This window comes from Marmota flaviventris, chromosome 19, assembly GCF_047511675.1.
Source record: "Marmota flaviventris isolate mMarFla1 chromosome 19, mMarFla1.hap1, whole genome shotgun sequence".
Taxonomy (NCBI): Eukaryota; Metazoa; Chordata; class Mammalia; order Rodentia; family Sciuridae; genus Marmota; species Marmota flaviventris.
The window spans coordinates 5,360,563-5,381,442 of record NC_092516.1 but is presented as its reverse complement, the minus strand read 5'-3'; the positions used below and the strand labels follow the sequence as shown (position 1 = coordinate 5,381,442).

Below are 20,880 nucleotides of genomic sequence, written 5' to 3'. Positions count from 1 at the left end.
AGGAGCCCCTCGGCCCGCGGGCTCTGCGCGCACACCGCCCCCGTGCGCCCGGGGACCTGTGGGACCTGTAGTCCTGAAGCGGGGCCTACAGCACCCGGCAGGCACCGCGGCGGGGCGGGGCTCCGCGGCGAGCTCATCCCCCAAACCGGGGCGGGAGGCCAGCCCCCGCTCTAGCGGAGAGGGATTCCCGCAGGAAGCCGTCCCCGGATGCGCAGAGGCGACTCACCGTCCCCGCGGCCCCACAGCGGCGGCGAGCGCAGCAGCAGGAATGGCCGCCTCAACAGCTGCCTGACGCGCCCCGTCAGAGGAGGCAGGTAGGTTTGGAGATGGGCCCAGGGCCCGAAGCGTCGCGGCTCGGGGCCTCGCGAGGCACGTGACGCGCCTTGGTGACGTCAGAGGGCGGAGCGCAGCACGGCGTGGGACTGGACTCGTGGGAGGACCTCGGGCCTGTTTGTCAGCCGCTCAGGAGGCGGGAGAGTCGCGGGACCTCGCAGTTGGCGCTCGCTGCTGCCCCGCCCGCGGCGGGAAAGAGTGCGCGCCGCCCTCGCACCCCGGCGTGGTCGAGCCCTGGTTCCGCGCACTCTTGTCCGGTTAGGCGCCGTGAAACACTGTGACAGAAGTCAACCCCAACCCCAGGGCCGCGAAGGAAAGCCCAGTGGGCGGCCCCCGCAGGATTATGGGTGGTCCTCTGGAGGGGAGCTCAGAAAAGGAGGTGATGGTGAGGAGGAGGCAGAAGTGAAAGGGCAGGGCCATTGCGGGGTGGGGACAGGCTGGAATGGGAAGGCAGGAAGCCACTGTGGTCCGCGGTGTGAGGATGTAGGAAGGTAAACTGCACCCGCACCCTGTTGGGCCTTTCCGTCGTCCCTAAAGCAAAGGGGGATAGAAAACACTGTGTCCCTGAATGCCTTTCTGTTCCCCAAAACCACCAACTTAAGGGAACAGTGAGAACAAGACTGGGCCACCGTGTCCAGATACACATTATCTTGAAGGACACTGGCTTTCCCTCATGCATACAGGGAACTAGGGCAAGTTAGTGTTATCATTAGAAAGCCACTTTCTTACATGTACACCAGGGCAGCTGCTCCTTGGGATGTAAGCAGACTAAACAAACTAATGCTAAAGATGTCACTGCTGGGCTGGTGTTATAGCTTAGTGGTAGAGCGCTTGCTTACCATGTATGAGGCACTGGGTCCAATTTTCAGCACCACATATAAATAAAAAGTAAATAAAGGTCCATTGACAATTAAAATAAATATTTTAAAATAACAATAAAAAATAATAAAGATGGCACTGATTCTGCAGCCTTTTATAAAACCCCTTTCTGAGTGGGTGGGTAGGACCCAGGGTACTATATAAAGGATATGTGTGACTTCTCTAGCCAATTGCCGTTGGACAAAACACTGAAGGAGAGGAAATACTATGAGGGACTGGCATGCTGTCAGCCTGGCCACTGAGCTCTTCTGGGGCAGTCATGGAGCTCTTATAAATTTTCCTTAATAAATCGTCTGTCTCCCATGTTGTGTCTGGGCACTTTCTTTGACCTTTCCAAAATCTATCCCACCACCCCGGCACTGCTGGGCTGTGGACAAAACAGCCTTGTAAGCCATTGTAAGGAGTTTGGATTTTTTTTTTTTTTTAAGAGAGAGAAGAGAGAGAGAATTTTTTAATATTTATTTTTTAGTTTTCGGCGGACACAACATACCCCGGCCGCGAGCATGCCAGGCGAGTGCGCTACCCCTTGAGCCACATCCCCAACCCCAGGAGTTTGGATTTTATAAATGGAATCTAAAGCCCTTGAAGAGCTGTAAGCAGTAGAATTAGTCATGCTTCATTATTCACAGATTTCATATTTGCAAATTCCCCTGCACACCCCAAAATCAATACTTGTGGTGCTTTCTCATTTATTCTCAGCTGAAGTCAAGTAAGGGTACATACTCCAGAAAGGGGATGGAAATGGGATAGGCAGTGGATATTTAAGCTGGGAGTTTAAGGACAGGTAGAAGTTCCCCAGGTATAAGTTATGAATCAGACATACTTTCCTATGTTCATTTATGAATACATGACCAATATAACTGCACATAGTGTATAATCACAAGAATGGGAAGCTATACTCAAGGTATATATAATATGTCAAAATACATTGTACTGTCATGTACAACTAAAAAGAGCAAATAAATTTTTTTTTATAAAAAATAAGGGGGCTGGGGATATGGCTCAAGCGGTAGCACGCTGGCCTGGCATGCGTGTGGCCCGGATTTGATCCTCAACACCACATACAAAGAAAGATGTTGTGTCCGTCAAAAACTGAAAAATAAATATTAAAATCTCTCTCTCTCTCTTTAAAAAAATAAGGGTACACGATCTAAAAATGTTCTTTTGGAGGTATATTTAATGCCATGTTTTTCTTATTTTTGTGCCTTTTTTTGGTGATTTTGCTGCTTAAATGCCCCCGAGTGTAGGGCTGAAATGCTATCTAGTATCCCTACGTACAAGAAGGTAGTTGTTTTAGTCAGCTTTGTGTTGCTGTGATCAAAACACCCAACTAAAACAGCTTAGAGAAGGAAAAGTAGATTTGGGTCATGTATCAGAAGTTTCAGTCCATGGCCAGCCAACTCCATTGCCCAACACATCATAGGGAAAGGGCATGTCAGAGGGAATCTGCTCCCCTCCTAGCAGCAAGGAAGCAGAAAGAAGAGCGAAAGAGCTTTGAGAAGATGTACCTTTCTAGGGCGGACCCCGAATGAGGGTCCTCCTCCAGCCATGCCCCACCTGCCCACAGTTAACCACTGAGTCCATTCAAACGAGGATGGACTGATTATGTTACAGCTCTCAAAATCCACTTTCCCTGTAGACAGTCTTGCATTAACACAGGAGCTTTTGGGGGACACCTCACATCCCAATCATAACAGTTGTGCTGTGCCTGAGAAAAATGTATGTTACATGAGCTTTGTTCAGCCTTGGCCTTGTGTTCAACTGCACTGATTCAACAATATATATTAAGTAAGGTGTCTTTAAACAAAGACACTCGTAATACAAAGTTACATGTTGATTGGTTGACAAAAATGTTGTGAATGGGGAACTCTCAGGAGCCTGACCATGTATTTGCTGTAGAAACAGTGATTCAGTATTCACTGATTTCAGTGCTTGTGGCAGCTTTAAAGAATGTAACTACCTCAGTAAGGCTCCATGTATGAGTTGAGTGACGTTTTAAAGGATCATTCTGACAACTGTAACTATGAGTGGCAATTAGGAAGCTGAGAGGCCAGCATGTATGTAGTTTTAAATTTTGCTACTAACCATGTTAGAAAGCATAAAAAAGAGAAGTGAAATTAATTTGAGCAGTACTGTTTAATGTAATCAAATATATGCAAAATACTGTTTCAATATTAAATCATTATATAAATATACCAATGATATATTTTACTTTTCCCCCACACTGACTTTGAAACCCTTTGTGTGTTTTATATTTACAACATTTCTTAATGTAGGCCAGCCTCATTGAAGAGCTCAGTGGCAATATATGATGTGTACTACTGTGCTGGACAGCACAAACCTAGAATGTTCATTTATTTATTTGACTAAGCAAGGTCTTGTTTTTGGCCTGGAAATATACAAAATGGAATGAAGCCCAATTTCTTCCCAAAGTGCACACAGTCCAGCTAGGAAAACTGATATAGTAGCTTATGTTGAAGACATTGAAGTGCTTGAGAGCTTAGGGGAAGGAGTACCCAGACAAGGCTTTGTAGAGGAAGTGGACATTTAAGCTGGGAATTTAAGGACAGGTAGAAGTTCCCCAGGTGTAAGAAGTGGTGAAGGGCACTCAGGGCAGTGACAGCTGTTATGCAGAGTCATAGAGAAATGCAATGCAGTGTTCCTGGCAAAGGGCAAGCTGCTCTGTTTGGCTGGATGGGAGGGTGTGAAATGGAAGGGAAGAGGGTGAAGAAAGATGAGGGTCTTGTAGACTAGTCTATGGAATTTAGAATTGATCCAATTCAATAGGTAATGGGGAATGTTGACAATTTTGGGCAGAGTGATGTGGCAAGATTTGTGTTTTTGACAGGCCATTCAGGCAGTGTGGAGGGAGTAGAAATTTGAGGCAGAAAGACCTCTTGGGGGGGGGGGGGAAGGACTTAAAACAGAGCCAGAGAAAAGATCCATGGAGACTAAGAAGAGGGTCAGAGGAAGGAAGGGAGCATGTAGACCAGCAGGTGGCAAGAGCATCCCATGTAGTAGAGGTCAAGTAGAATGGGACACGCCTAACTTACTGTACTGGATGCTATATTAAAATTTACTGACCCTTCAAAGTCCACTGAGTATTGGGGATTCAAAAACCAGTGAGAGTTGGCAAGTAGGGTCAAGGACGCACAGGCTGGAGCAGGTCCCACATTCCAGCTCTGGTGATCATGACTTGCTTACTGCTTGCTCTGGACACAGTTGCCTGTGGTGAGGTATCCAAGAAGGAGGAAGTCTGTCAGAGTGAGCCCAGGCGGTCTTAGAAATGCTGTGGCTGAGCAGCATGTACTGAGTGCTTCATAGTGGAGATGGCATCATTTGCCCTGACATCCCCAAACTTGGAGGCCTGAGAATGGCACATGGAAAGTGCACAGACAAAGGAAATTCATGACTTCAGAAGGAGGAAGACATTCTTCTGCACCAAAATGGGTAATCTATGCTTCATTCACACTCTTTGTCCTTTCAGCACCCCTGGCATGTGTTCTTGCTACTCTCATTTTTATCGTGACTGTATATAAAGCTGTGCAGTCACTCCTTTGGGTGGAACACCGTGAACAGTGACATGAATGCAGCCCAGAGAGGTCTTCTTCCATTTGTGTCCTTTGGATTAGCTGCATTTGTTGCCACCTTGTCTGCCTTGGGATTAGGTTTAGGAATAACCATAACTGCTAGGATGTTGTTTTCTATCCAGATGAAAATAATTCTTAGAAACAAAACTTCTATTGAATCATCATTGAAGAGAAGGCTAAAGATTGAATTCAATATTACCAACTAGATGAAATTTTTGTTTTTCCTTATGATATGGGAAGTAAATGAAAGAACTTTAAATAGATATTTACATTGTTAAGGGTCCCTGAAAGAGATGGATTGGAGTGGCCAATAAGAGAATGCTGTCACCAGTACAACTTAACAATAGAGCAGTTGAAATGAAAAGTGAGAGTCAGAAGTGTTGGTTGTAAAGTCATAGAAGATTATACCGGTGCCTGCTGTCCTTCAACAAAATGAATCAAAGCCTTCTTCACAAGTCCTTGTGCTGAGAGACTACAAAAAGGGGGATTCATTTTAGCCACAAAAGAGTTCTGGTGCTGATTGTATGGAGACAGAATTCTGGATGATTGTAGACGGTGTTTTAAGAATAAGAGGATGGAGGACTGGGGCTGGGGCTCAGCAGTAGAGCATTCTCTTAGCACATACAAGGCGCTGGGTTCCATCCTCAGCACCACATAAAACTAAAGAAATAAAATAAAGGTATTGTGTCCAATTACAACTAAATGTGTGTGTATGTGTGTGTGTGTATTTTTTTTTTTTTAAAGAATAAGGATGGTGTCAGAAAAGGTCCCTATGGGGCTGGGGTTGTGGCTCAGCGGTAGAATGCTTGCCTAGCGTGTGTGAGGCCCTGAGTACGATCCTCAGCACCACATAAAAATAAATAAATAAAGGTATTAAAAAAAAAAAAAAAAGGAAAGAAAAGGCTCCCTATGATGCTGAAACAGATCCAGCCCCAGAGGATGAGAAGAAAAACAACAGCCATTGTTTGAGTGAAATTATTCTTTTAAGTCTGCTTTATTACTTAAAAAAATTGTACATATTACTAAAAGATTAAGCAACAAACCTACTCTGGTTAAGGTGTCCTTTTCCTCAAAGGTGTGCTGGTGCTGTGATTTAGGTATTTTATCACCATCTTGAAATGGAGAAGCCATTCTGCACGTGCATAGAAGTCCCTGATTTTGACCACCTCTTCCACTGAAAGGAGCAGCGTTTCGTCCAAGAGAGTCAACTGCATTTTCTCTATGGTTTTTTCCCTATGTGCTGCACACTCTGTACCTCATCTGCAGATATAGTTTTGCCAAGAGCATGTGATAATTTTCCCTCTCAGTTGATGTAGGGTATTAGGTGATATTCTAGATACTTTAGAATTTAATTTGTCAAATTCAATATAAGCTCAAATTTTATCACCTTTTTATTATTTATTTTTTTTTGTAGTTGTAGATGGACAGCATGCCTTTATTTGTTTACTTTTACATGGTGCTGAGGATTGAGCCCAGTGCCTCACACGTGTGAGGCAAGCACTCTGCCAATGAGCTACAGCCCCAGCCCCAGCCCTCACCTATCTTTTAATAATGTAGATTTTATCATTGCAGATCAATGAATGTTCTATATAAAAAGAAGTAGAAGAACCAGAGAGAGCCCAAAATTTAGTCAGATGGAGCTGGTCCATGCCACTGGATGGCACTGTTCAAGATGTTTAATTTTTTTTTTTTTTTTTATGTGCTTGTGGGTGCTGTACTACTGAGCTATGTCTGCAGCCCTGCCCCTTTTTTGACACAGGGTCTTGCTAAGTTGTATTTCTTTTTTTTTTCTTTTAGTTGTTAATAAATCTTTATTTACTTTATTTATAGGTGGTACTGAGAATCTAATCCATTGCCTCACACATGCCAGGCAAGTGTGCTACCACTGAGCCACAGCCACAGCCCCCACTAACTGTATTCCTAACTGTATGTTGAGCACAGACAACACCTGTTTCATAGGGCTACTCTGAGCAAGGAATGGCAAGGAAGTCACTTTCCATGATACCTGGCACATAGCTGGCACTCAGTACAAATGGTAGTTGTTATTTGTTATCCTGTGAGTAGTTTGGGCCCCAGGTCCTTCACCCCTAAAGCAGAATTGTGGCCTCCAACCTGACATTAACAGAACTTCAGGAGCACATGAGATGATTGAAGTGTGTATGCAGAAGTAAAGGCCAGTGTTCCTCCACAGGCTACTTGGGCACCACACAGCCAAGCAGTTCTATTCCTGGGAACGTGCCCGTGAGAGTTGAGAGCGTGCATCCACACAAAACCTGTGCACAGAGACCACAGCACAAATGATCATGATCATAGTGGCCAGAAGGTGGAAGCAGCCAGGCACAGGGCTGCATGCTTGTAATCCCAGCAGCTCAGGAAGTTAAGACATGAGGATCATGAGTTCAAAACCAGCCTCAGCAACAGCGAGGCGATAAGCAACTCAGTGAGTCCCTATCTCTAAATAAAATAAAAAATAGGACTGGGGATGTGGCTCAGTGGTTGAGTGCCCCTGAGTTCAAACCCTGGTACCCAACCCCAGCCCTGTTAAGAAAAAGGTGGAAGCAAATGACAGACTGTGTCCTTGACCAACTTTGGTCAGTCTCCTCTGAATCCTCTTCCAAACTAGATCTTGACCTTTAGATTTAGCAAGAATCCTGCTGAGTAAATCCCACCCCCCCACCCCCGACCCTCACCATCTGGCCAAACTCCTCACCCTCCCCTCCCCAGCTGATGTCTGAGCACCCTGGCCTGTCTCCAGAAGATTCCTGTGAGGTTAGGTTAGCTGAGAGTCACCTACCCTCTAAACAGTGTTCCCTCAGCCAATTCCTCCAATAGCACCCTTTCCATTGCTTGGCTATAAAACGCCACTTTTCCTTGTTGTATTCAGAGTTCACCTATTTCCCTCTTTCCCTGTTGTAATAGTTCCTGAATAAAATCTGTTTTTACATTTTAACTATTGTGCAGCTCTGGTTTTCTTTGATGAATGGATAAACAAAATGTATTCCATCTATACAAGGGAATGTTGTTAAGCCATAAGAAGGAACAAAACACCAGTACAAGTACAACACTGTGAATGGACCTTGAGAACATCATGCTAGGTGCAAGTGAAGCCAGATTTACAGATAGGTAGTTAGTGTAGTTAGGTAAATCGGGTCTAATATTGAGTAAAATCAAGAATGGAGGCCATTATAGAAAATGGAGTCCAGGAAACCAGAGCAGCTCTTGGGGAAATTGAAATGTCCCCAAGGCCCAGAGCCCATCCCAAGGAAATGTTAATGAAGCAGCTCCCAGCAAACATGGAGATGCTAATCAAAAAGCCCTTCCTGCCCAGATTACTCCTTTGGCCCACCTGTCCCCTACCCTTTTGGCCTTCCCATCTTCATTCCATCGCTGCAAGATAACAGAAAAAAGGGCAAGAATGCGACAGGAATGCGGGAAAGCCGAAAGTAGACCTTAGCTATAAAAGAGGGAAGACTTCCCCCTTCCACGGATTCCACCTCTTGGGTCCCCTTCTTCCTCCAGGAGAAGTCTTCTCTGCTGTCCTTTAATAAAGCTTCTACTTTCCACTTGCCTTGGCTTGCTTCTCTGGTGTTATACTTCAACATTCGGGGAAGCAAGGACTCATCACCGGTAAACAGCGGTAACAGATTGGAGATCCCACCGAGATCTATTACCAAGGTAAGTGCCTCTCCATGCTCCCCACGTCTGTCTGACGTGCATCTTTCTCTCTCTCTCTTTCTTTTTTTAAAAATATTTTTTATATATATGGACCTTTATTTTATTCATTTATATGTGGTGCTGAGGATTGAACCCAGTGCTTCACACATGCTAGGCAAATGCTCTACCACTGAGCCACAGCCTCAGCCCCTCTCTCTTTCTTTCTGGAGAGTGATGTGGGCACCCGATGGCTACTTAAACACAATTAGTGCAGCCGCCACTCTTCAAGACTCGGGTGAGAGGTTTCCTGGCGTAGGCAGCTCTCAATCACCTGTTCCAAACAGAGCAGGCATGGTGGTTTCTGCCAAAGCCGCTTCCCACTTTTCTGTCTGGGCCCAGAGAACAATTGTCCCTAATCCCGATCTGCCTTGGATGCGTGGAGGTGGAGGAAGGAGTTTGGAACAACTGCAGAATTCTTGTCTGGGCTACACACAGACGTATTCCTAGGGTTCCTTTCTCTTGAACCCGCTCCTGACAGCTCTAAGGGGTATCTGGGGTGATCGGGAGATGAATGGCACTGAGGGAAAGCCCCAATTACGTTTGCCTCCACATGGGCTACACAGTACTCCCAACCCCACATCCATTCCCTCCTGGATGCTCCCCTTCCTTCCCTGGTCAGAAACGCTAGCAATTCAGATTGTAGGACTGAGAAAGATATGAGATAATTAGTAAAAGGTGCCCAGGTTTCCCTCATGCACATAGGTAACTTTCACTAGTCTGTTTTAAAATTTCCCATTTCTGCTCTGATGTTTAGAATGTGCTGTGTTCTCTTTAAGCTGCTAGAGGGAGGCATTTTTAGAATCAACTCTTCCTATAGTCTCTCCGATAGAAAGCACTATATGCCTTACAACCAGTAAATATCCCTTAACCTCAGGAGATTCCTTTAGTCTATAGAGCAAAAAGGCAACAAGAAGAGTGCGCAATTCTCTTTTGCTGCGGGTTTTTAGTGGCAGGGAGGAAAGCAGTAAGCCCCTTAAGTCTGAATCCTCCCAGGGTCTCTGGCACAGGGCAAACTGGGACCCTAGCACTTTGCCAAAGGGGCCCAGAAACACCCTTGGCAAAGCAAGGTGAGAGAGGGTTTTCTGGACCATAAGGAAGCTCAAGCTTAGGGAGACATCCCTAATGAGAACAGTTTTCTCCGGCGCATGTACCTGAGTCCTGTTTTTTTTTCTCTTCTCACTCAGATGGGAGCTTCTCTCTCCAATATGCTAGGTACACCACCTACATATTGAAAAATTGGGATAAGTTTGACCCACAGACACTCGAGAAAAAGCACCTCATTTTCTTCTGCTGCCAGGCCTGGCCTCAATACAAACTCCCTGATGGAGAATCCTGGCCACCAGAGGGAAGTATCAATTTTAGTACAATTTTACAGCTTGATAAAAATTGGCAAAAGGGAATGGAAATGGTGTGAGGTGCCATATGTCCAGGTTTCTTTGCCCTAAGGGAAAACCCCAAATTATGCCAACAATGTAAAGTAGACTTAGCTATGATATCTGCCATGAAGAGAGAAAATCTTAAAGAATCACCTACTGAGGAGAAAGAATCAAGAGGACCCACAAAATGTCCATCAGATATTGGTGTGCAACAGCGGCCCTCCTGTCCTCCATATCCTGGCCTCTCTGCATCTGCCCCAATAGACAGATCAAATATATTACCTCTCTAGGAGATGCCAGGAGGAGAATTTGGACTAATCATAGTACATACCCCCTTCTCCCTTCAAGACCTAAGGCAAATAAAAACAGACTTAGGGAGATTTTCGGAGGACCCAGATAAATATATTGAGGTATTTCAAATCGTATGCCAGGTGTTTGACCTCACCTGGAAAGATATTGTGCTATTACTCAACCATATTTTGACTTTCAATGAGAAGGAAGCAACCCTAAGAGCAGCTGAAGAATTTAGGGATGACGTACACCTTGCTCTTGCCCCAGCAGAACAGACTAAGAGCAAACCCAATTATCCATCCGGAGCACAGGCAGTTCCCAGAAATGATCCTGACTGGGACCCAAATGCTGAACAGGATGCTTGGAAAAAGACATTTCCAAATGTTGGCCCTTGAGGCCCTCAGGAGAATCAAGCAAAAAGCCCATTAACTATTCTAAAGTTTCAGAAAGTATTCAGGGACCCCAGGAAAGCCCTGCTATTTTCATGGAGAAACTCAGGGAGGCAATGAGAAAACACACCACCATGGATCCTGAATCCACAGAGGGCCAAATAGTTTTATTTTTTAGTTTTTTTTTTTTAAGGCGGACATAATATCTTTATTTTATTTTTTATGTGGTGCTGAGAATCGAACCCAGTGCCTCATGCATACTAGCTGAACATGCTACCACTTGAGCCACATCCCCAGCCCTGGGGCCAACTACTTTTAAAGGACAAATTTATCACTCAGTCAGCCCCAGACATTAGGAGGAAGTTACAAAAATTGGCATATGGCCCTGATCAATCTTTAGATAACATCCTCTGACTTGCTACTTCCATTTTTTATAATAGAGACCAAGAGGAAAAGGAGAAAGAGTGCAGAGACAGAAAAAGGACTGAAGCGCTGGTGTTCGCTCTTAGAGGAGTAAGCTCCCAGAGTGAAAAAGGAGGAAGATTAAATGCTCCTCAATCCACAAAAGGAACTTGTTTCCATTGCAGAGAGGAAGGACATTTCAAACGGGATTGCCCAATAGCCAAGCAGCCACCCCAAAAGCCCTGCCCTAAATGTCAAGGCAATCACTGGAAGAGTGACTGTCCTCAGGGGCGTAGGTCCTTGAAGCCAGACTCCTTCACACAGGCCTGATGGGGCCCAGGCTCAATTCTGGCTGCCAGTAACTCCTATCACTGCAGGTGAGCCCCGGGTACGCTTCTCTGTAGGGAGGCCAGAGGTCAATTTCCTCTTAGACACTGGCGCTAGTTATTCAGTGCTCACCTCTTACCCCAGACCTCTTTCCTCTAATACTGTAATGGTACAAGGAGTGTCTGGATGGCCTATTACCAGAAAGTTTACCCCCACACACACTGAGTTGTGAGTGGGACTGGATGATGTTTTCTCATGCATTTCCAATGGTCCCAGAATGTCCTACCCCTTTATTAGGAAGAGACTTACTTTCAAAACTTCAGACATCTATTACAATGAATTTGGGACTGCAAGGATCATTATGTTTGCCTTTATTAGAATGCAATATAAACCCTGTAGTGTGGGCTACTGAAGGCAAAATTGGATGGGCAAAAAGTGCAGTTCCAACCTAAATAGTCTTAAAAGATCCTTCTGTCTTTCCACATCAGAGACAATATCCCCTACGCCCAGAGGCAAAAAAGGGCTTATTGAAGATCATTCAGAACCTCAAAAGACAGAAACTTTTAGTGCCCTGCCAAAGCCCATGTAACGTATCCATTTTAGGAATTCAAAAACCAAATGAGGAATGGAGACTAGTTCAGGACCTGAGAATAATTAACAAAGCAGTTGTTCCTCTCCACCCTATAGTTCCTAACCCATACACTGTTATCTGAGACTCCAGCAGCTGCTGCTTGGTTTACTGTTTTTTTAAAGGATGCCTTTTTCTGTATACCCTTAGACTCCCAATCACAATATCTGTTTGCCTTTGAGGAACCAGATAAGCAGATCTCAATTAACTTGGACAGTATTGTCCCAAGGGTTCAGAGATAGCCCTCATTTGTTTGGCCAAACCCTAGCTAAGGATTTAACAGAGTTCAGAGATAAAACATCTCTGACTGTCCTACAATATGCAGATGACATACTTTTGTGTACCTCTACTCAAAAGGAATGTCAGGAAGCCACTAAAGAACTTTTAAACTTCTTAGCTGATAAGGGTTATAAAGTCTCAAAGAAAAAAGCTCAATTGTGCCAAAAACAAGTTCAATATTTAGGATTACAGCTGTCTCAAGGAACCCGCAAACTAGGGCCAGAAAGAATAACCCCTATAGGACAGTATCCTCTACCTCAAACCATAAGACAACTTAGAGGCTTCCTAGGGATAACTGGATACTGTAGGCATTGGATCCCTGGATATGGGGAATTAGCTAAGCCTCTTTATAGCCTCCTCAGAGAGATACTACGCCAAGGAACAACTTCCCTGATGTGGGAACCAGAACACATTAGATTTTTTAAGGCATTGAAAGGGGCCTTATGCCAAGCCCCTGCCCTCAGTTTACCTACTGAACAAAAATTCAACCTATTTGTCACTGAGAGAGGAGGAATAGCCCTGGGAGTGGTCACACAAAAGAAGGGACCAGCTCAACAGCCAGCAAACCTCCCCAATCTTAAACATAGATAGGGACGATCTGTGTTTCATTGGCATGATCATATAGCTTCACTGTTTATCCCACAAATTGGTTTAGAAGATGTAATGTGGCATGTAGAGACTTTAAACAATTATACTCAAACTGCCCTCCATGATATTGAGGAAAGTATCTCTCTCCTTAACACTGAAATAACACTTATGAGGAAGGCCATCTTACAAAACTAGATGGCTTTAGATGGCCTCACTGCAGCTCAAGATGGTACTTGTGCCATTATTAAATCTGAATGTTGTGTTTACATCCCTGACAATTCTGGCAATGTGACAAATATCCTTAAAAATTTACATGCTCAGATAGAAGCCATGTCCTCGCCAACCTTGTCATGGGAACAATATCTTAGCTCCTGGTTTTCTGGTATTTCCTGGTGGAAAACATTGTTAGTCTCTGTCGTTGTCATTATACTCATTGGCATATTTCTATGCTGTGGCATTTATTGTTGCATTAATCTAGTTCCAGTACTAATAACTTCTTGTTCCTCTTATAGACCACCCATCACTCAAATGGCCCTCCAGCCTGTTATTCTCAATCAGACTTCTATCATGGACCACTCAGTAGACCTGATTTTTTAAAAAGGGGGACTCCAAAACTGTCTGCTCAACACCGCCTGCTTTCAGCTTGAAGAAGCCAGAACGGTCATCGCCCCCTTTCCTTACAGCAGTAAGGAGTTCCCAAAATTAGAGGGGGGAATGAAGCCAGATTTACAGATAGGTAGTTAGTGTAGTTAGGTAAATCAGGTCTAATATCAAGTAAAATCAAGAATGGAGGCCATTATAGAAAATGGAGTCCAGGAAACCAGAGCAGCTCTTGGGGAAATTGAAATGTCCCCAAGGCCCAGAGCCCATCCTAAGGAAATGTTAATGAAGCAGCTCCCAGCAAACATGGAGATGCTAATCCAAAAGCCCTTCCTTCCCAGATTACTCTTTCAGCCCACCTGTCCCCCACCCTTTGGGCCTTCCCATCTTCATTCCACCACTGCAAGATAATAGAACAAAGACAGGAATGCGGGAAGCTGAAAGTAGACCTTAGCTACTTCCCTTCCATGGATTCCACCTCTTGGGTCCCCTTCTTCCTCCAGGAGAAGTCTTTTCTGCTGTGCTTTAATAAAGCTTTTACTTTCCACTTTAAACTTGCCTTGGCATGCTTCTCTGGTGTTATACTTCAACATTCGGGGAAGCAGGGACTTGTCATCGGTAAACAGCAGTAACACAAGGAGCTGGTCAGAAAGGCCACGTGTCATTGGATTCCATTTGTATCATATGTCCAGAATAGAGACAAAATGATCAGTGGCTACCTAGGGCCAGGAACTTCAGGGGAAATGGGGTAAGTCTAAGAGGTGCAGGCTTTCTTTTTAGATTGGTAAAAACTTTTTAAATTGATCGTCATGGTGGTGCATATATCTGCACACCCTGAAAGCCATCTCATTCTACATTCTAAACAGGTGAACTGAAATGTGAATTATGTTGTAATATAGCTGTTAACAGAAAGAGGGGGATGAAGCCATACTAACAATTCAGGAAGAATTCAGTCACAATGAAATAACAAAGGAAGGGCTAGCATATCCTTACAAAGATAGGGCCACGTATTTGTGTCAACAGGAGCCCATGACTGTCCCTGAGGGATCATTTCAGCCTCAAAATGTATCTGTTTGTCTCACCTTTTCCTGGAGAACATCGGAACACAGCTTATTTTACGTCATCAGCCTTCTCCCCTGGCACCGGAGCCTCGCCCCTATCCTCAGGCATGTGCTGCAAAGCCAACTGCCTTTTATTTTTAGTCCAGATTGTACTAAAACTGGGGCAGCATTATGCCAGGGCCCAGCACACCTTTAGTGACAGGTGCCTTGGCACTCAGTAGCCTGCCACCTGAAGCTCATCCTGGTGCCACTGGACAAACACCCCTTGCCCTCAGCAGGGCTGGCCTCCCCTATCCCAGACACCTTTGCCGGTCTGCTCCTAGGTTGTGCAGAAGCCGCCCAGGAGTGGGGAAGTAAGGCCCTGTGTCTTCCTGACACTAGCGCCCTCTGCTGGCTGCAAGGCTCCCCTTGCCTTTCCTGGCCCAATAGTCCCAGGGGTGATAGGTACCCTCTTAATTTACTTCTTTAGTCTAAAGTTAAAATTAAGCCTGAGTGTTATGCTGGGACTCCACAAGGAAAAGTGCACACAAGTGTTAGGTCTGGTGAGTTTCACAAGCCCACTCACTGGTGCCCCCGCACCAAGTCAGACCCCCCACCCCCCCACCCTTCAGTCTCCTCTGTGACCGCTTGTTTTAGTCAGCTTTTTCAACACGGTGACCAAAAGACCTGACAAGGACAACATAGAGGAGGAAAAGCTTATTCGAGCTCATGGTTTCAGAGGTGTCATTCTGTAGAAGGCCACCTTCGTTGTTCTGGGCCTGGGTGAGGCAGAGCATGGTGGTGGAAGGGTGACATGGCGACCAGGAAACAGAGATTCCCCTCACCTTAGATAAAACACAAACCCTGAGGGCAGCCCCAGCGGCCACTCCTCCAGCCTCAGTGTGCTGCCTCGTACCCTGGCCTGGAGAGCAGCAAGGGTGGTGAGGAGCAGGCACACCTGGGGTCTGCCGTGGCTGGTCCCACCTCTCTACAGAGGTAAACTTCATATAGGTTCTTCGTGGAATGAAAGGAGGCGTCTATGCAAAGTGCCTGGCTCCGTACTTGCCAGAAAGTGCTCAAAATGGGCATAAGATTTTGTCTGAGGCGTTCAAGCTAATGATGCATCAGGTTGATGGGGGTGGGTGAGGAAGTCTCACACTCAGGCCAGTTCCTTTCATACCCAGTGCAGAACAGGGAAGGAGCCCACCAGAGTCGAGTCAGCAACCCCCCAGGGAAGCTGCCGTGTGGGGTCAACAGTAGAGTTGTAGCAGTTCCTGAGACTTGACAAGAACAGTGCTCCTGTCAGAAGTGTGTGTGGTTTGGTGAGTTTCCAGACTGACCATACCCCAGCAACTCTGCTTCATTTTCTCTTTCAAGCCTTGAGGTCACCTGAGGACAACCACTCTCCTGACTTCTCACACCAAAGATTAGCTTTCTCCATCTTTGTACTTTTGACAGCAATGGATTCATGCAGTGGGAACTCATTTGAATATAGCAGCTTCTGCCAATTTCATAGCTGGGAAAGTCATCCCTATTGTGGCATGCCATTGTCAATGTGCATTTTCATTGCTGTCTAATAATCCATTGTGTGAATGTGCCAGTTGTCTGTTTGCTGTTCCCAGGCATCTGGGTGGTCCTAGGTGAGGATTTAAGGCTGTTGTGAATAGTCTGTCACAAACACTCCAGCACATGGTATGTGAATATTTCTGTGGGTACCCATCTAGGGATGTGGTGGCTGGGTCATAAGGTATGTGTTTATTCCATTTTGTAGAGCCTGACAAAAAGTTTTCCAGAGTAGCTCTGCCGTTTACACTCTACCAGAACATATGAGGGTTCTGCTTTTCATATACTTGCCAACCTTTGGCATTTCTGGATCTTCAAATGTAAATAAATGGTAAGGTTTCCTAACAGAAACATGAATGACCAAATTTATTTAATAACATTTCTATCATTAATATGACCCGTGAGAGTTGACAGCTCCTTTGGAGCTATCATCCAGTTAGTAAATATTTCCTGAGCACCTACTATGTGCTGGGCTGGGCTGTGTGTACTACTTTCTAGTACTAGAAAGTAGAGAAAGGTCTCTACCCTGAATGAGCCCCAGAAACACCCTCCCTTCAGACCTCAACCCAGGCGTCCCCTCCACAGAGGGGGCTCCCTGAGCATTTGCAGCATGGCCACTGTCTCATTGTCCACTTGGTTATCTTCACAGCACTTACCATCACCCGTGGGTCTTTATTTACATTTTCACCTATTTGCTGTATCTCTCCTTGGTGAGGGCAGGAATTCTGATTTTCCCTAGCCTTTAGAACAGTTTCTGGCTCTGGTCAACCCTCAGTACATGTTTATGCAATGAATGATGATTGAGAGAATGATTGGCAGGGTGACAGCTGAGACTTTGAGTCCAAGTCCTAGCCCTGCTACTTCTTCACCATATGAACCTCAGTAAATTACTTAAATTTTTAAATTTCCTCATCTATAAAACAAAGGTGGAGTAGTAGAAGAAAGAATTGGCAAGTATGAAGTTAGATTGATAGGGATTTTGCAACCCAAAGAAGAGAGGGAAAATAGAATGAATTTAGATTAATGGATCCTGCTGCGCACAGTGGTGCATGCCTGGAATCCCAGCAGCCCAGGAGGCTGAGATGGGAAAAACACGAGTTCAAAGGCAGCCGCGGCAAAAATGAAGTGCTAAGCAACTCGGTGAGACCCTGTCTCTAAATAAAAATACAAAATAGGGCTGGGGATGTGGCTCAGTGGTCAAGTGCCCCTGAATGCAATCCCCGATGAAAGGAAGGAAGGGAGGGATAGGGAAAGGGAAAGGGAAAGGAAGGGAAGAAAGGAAGGAAGGAAGGAAAGAAAGAAAGAAACTGAAAACTTCCCAAAATTATTTTTAAGAAAATCACCATAATGGGGCTGGGGTTGTGGCTCAGTGGTAGAGTGCTTGCCGAGCATGCATGAGGAACCGTGTTTGATCCCGGCACCAAAATAAATAAATAATAAAAATAAAGGTATGTGTCCACCTACAACTAAACACACACACACACACACACACAGTTTTTTTCTTTTGAGCACCACATTGATCTGCACATTCAAGAATCTCTGAACTGAAGTAGGACAATGTGCGAAAATGAATGGGAAGACTTGAACCTTCCAGGGCTGTGAACTAGTCCTCATGGCTACTCCAGAATGTCAGGAGAGCACCTGCAGGTTCTTCTTGGCGACTCCAGGCAGGCCCATTGTGGCTCAGGCTGAGCAGGGGTGTGTTCCCACCCCACTGGACTAGCTGGAATTTGTAGTCAGATGCAGCAAAAGCCAACTCTGGGGCTTGGGTTGTGGCTCAGTGTTAGAGCTCTTGCCTAGCATGAGCTAATTAATAAATTAAAAAATAATAAAGGTCCATCTATATATATATATATATATATATATATATATATATATATATATATACATATATATATATAAAAGCCAATATATAAAAGCCAATTCTGCTGACAAGAAGTCTACTGAGAGGATATGGGGTAGCAGGGTCGTTGTTGGGAGGGCTGGAGCCCTCACATTTCCTTTCTGTTTTACACATTATGGTGACATTGGGCCCAGCTGGATATTCCAGCATCCTTCCAGTTTCTAGATCCTTGATTTCATCACATCTCAGTTACCTTCAGCCACAACCACCAGGAGCCCACCTGTGGTTGGACAAATTTACATTTATTGACCCAATGCATCAAGGAAGCACACCGTGTTCTGATCACCTCTGCCTACCTGTTCTGGAGGGAGGGAAACCCGCCCTCAATAGTACCAGACAGCCAGATACCCAACACTGACCCTGGACAGGTGTGACTGACATAGTTCATTAGTCCAGTGAAGGACACTGCAGGTCCCAGTCGGGATCCACTGGGGAGCAGAGGGAACCAGCAGGGCTTGTGGGAAGTGTGGGCTTTGTAATGACGAAGAGGTTGGGTGCCCATAGTTCCCTCAGGAAGGTATGATTGGTTGGTTTGAATATTTCTGAGGCCTGGCAGGGAGGTGACACCCCCAAGGTAAGGACCAGGAGGGTGCCGTTGCTCTGGGTGCTGGAGGAGCTAGCCAGGCGGGAGCCTTCCCCACCAGGTGAGGCGTATCTGTCAAGAGCAGGAGAACTCAAGGGCCTGGTGTGACCCAAACATGTCACTTGAATTTTTTTAATATTTATTTTTTAGTTGTAGTTGTACACAATACCTTTATTCGAACCTAGGGCCCCGCACGTGCTAGGCGAGTGCTTTGCCGCTAAGCCACAACCGCAGCCCTGAATTTTTTTTTTTTTTTAACAATCCTAATTGGCTTCATTTTTAATTTTAAAATCAGGTAACACTTCATTCCATAAAACAGAATCAGTTTTCCTATGAGCCAAGCACTCATCAAAAATAATTTGATGAGTTAACATCAGATTATTTATTTTTCTTACACAAAAAAAGACAAGGGAACTTCACAATTGAGAATGGCTGTTCTTCCTCCAATCCAGATTTTTCTTGGAGGGCCAGATGTACCAGCTTGGTTTGATTAACTCCATGTTGTTGTCCTCCCCCCGACCCCAAATACTGTCTCTGTTGAAAAACTGGCTTCACAAAGAAGGTGGCAGCAGGAAAATTTCAGAATCCAAAGCTTAAAAATAAGTCTTGGGCAGTTTGGGGTTATTTTCTATCTCTGTGGGGGATCATCCAGTGTCTGAGGCCTGGGGACAGAGGCAAAGTCCCCAGCCGCCCATCTAGAAGATGTCACTCTCAGTAGCGTCTGGTGTCCTGACCTGTGCTCGCCCAGGATGATGGTGGGTAAGGAGCAGCAGGTCACAGGGACCTCCTGACCCTCTGGGAGACTGAACTCTCCCTGGGCAGACCCCGGGACTAAGGGTCAGTGGCCAGGGGAGAATCAACGACTGTCCCCACCTGTGGTCCCTGAGGTCCTGGGGCAGGGATGCAGGAGGCAGCCAGTGTCACAAGACGTCCCTGTCCCCAGCCAGGCCGGGTGCCTGGCTAAGTGAGGAGAAAAACGGTGTCCCTCCTCAGGGCCTGGCCCCTGCGCCTGGTCTCACTTCTTCCCCGGCACCTCCTGGAAGGGGAGGAAGTGACATCCAGGGGAAGGCCAGGAAGGGAGACCACCATCACATTCAAGTTCAGGGTGCGACAGCTTAGTCTGCCCCCCAACAGGCCCCATACTCCGCTCCTCTTTGTGGACCACATCCCTTTTGAGAGTCAAGCCCTACCCTTTATAGGCACAAGGACCCAGAAGTTCCAGAGACACGTCCATGTTTAGGCCCTCCGATCCAGAAGTGCCTAGAGTGTCCATGTTTAGGCCCCTGGATCCGGAAGTTCCTCAGACATCCATTTTAAGTCCCTGGATCCGGAGGTTCCAAAGGTACACATCCATGTTTAGGCACCCGGATCCGGAAGTTCCTTGGGCACACATCCATGTTTAGGCCGAAGCATCCGGAAGTGCCTCAGGTGCACGTCCATGTTTAGGCTCTAGGACCGGAAGTTCCTCAGGTGTCCATGTTTAGGCAGCCAGATCCGGAAGTTCCTCAGGCATCCATATTTAGGCTCACGGATCCAGAGGTTCCTCAGGTGCACGTCCATGTTTAGGTCCCTGGATCCGGAAGTTCCTTGGTGCATGTCCATGTTTAAGCCCCCAGATCCAGAAATTCCTCAGGCATCCATGTTTAGGCTCTGGGATCCAGAAGTGCCTTAGGCGTCCATGTTTAGGCCCCCAGATCAAGAAATTCCTCAGGTGCACATCAATCTTTGGGCTCTCGGATCCGTAAGTTCCTCAGTCCTCCATGTTTAGGACGTAGCATCCTGAAGTTCCTCAGGCGCACGTCCATGTTTAGGCCCCTGGATCTGGAAGTTCCTCAGTTGCACGTCCAAGTTTAGGCTCTAGGATCCGGAAGTTCCTTTGGTGCATGTCCATGTTGAGACTCTAGGATCCAGAAGTTCCTCAGGCATCCATGTTTAGGCCCCTGGATCCAGAAGTTCCTCAGGCACACGTCCATGTTTAAGCCCTAGGATCAGGAAGTTCACTGGGTTCACGTTCATGTTTAAGCCCCCCGGGTCCGGAAGTTCCTTAGGCATCCATGTTAGGCTCTAGGATCCGGAAGTGCCTCAGGTGTCCATGTTTAGGCCCCAGGATCCGGAAGTTCCTCAGTCCTCCATGTTTAGGCCATAGCATCTGGAAGTTCCTCAGGCACACGTACATGTTTAGGATCTGGAAGTTCCTTTGGTGCACGTCCATGTTGAGGCTCTAGGATCTGGAAGTTCCTCAGGCATCCATGTTTAGGCCCCTGGATCCGGAAGTTCCTCAGGTGCATGTCCATGTTTAGGCTCTAGGATCCGGAAGTTCCTCAGTCCTCCATGTTTAGGCCGTAGCATCCGCCAGCCCTGAATTTTTTAAAAAAATATTATTCTTAAGTTTTAG

General features: G+C 45.9%; 1 long non-coding RNA gene and 1 pseudogene across 2 annotated transcripts; both read left to right on the top strand.

Moving 5' to 3' along the window:
- The first annotated feature begins 147 nt into the window (after nt 1-147).
- LOC139702916 (uncharacterized) lies at nt 148-13,929 on the top strand. Of its 2 annotated transcripts, none has more exons than XR_011705461.1 (3): nt 148-314; nt 8,322-8,477; nt 13,309-13,929. It is a non-coding gene; the product is annotated as an uncharacterized lncRNA (long non-coding RNA). The 2 variants fall into 2 exon arrangements; XR_011705462.1 differs by lacking the exon at nt 13,309-13,929 and adding an exon at nt 9,701-9,815.
- On the top strand, nt 309-5,855 carry LOC114097062 (palmitoyltransferase ZDHHC6 pseudogene; annotated as a pseudogene).
- Nucleotides 13,930-20,880: the final 6,951 nt, after the last annotated feature.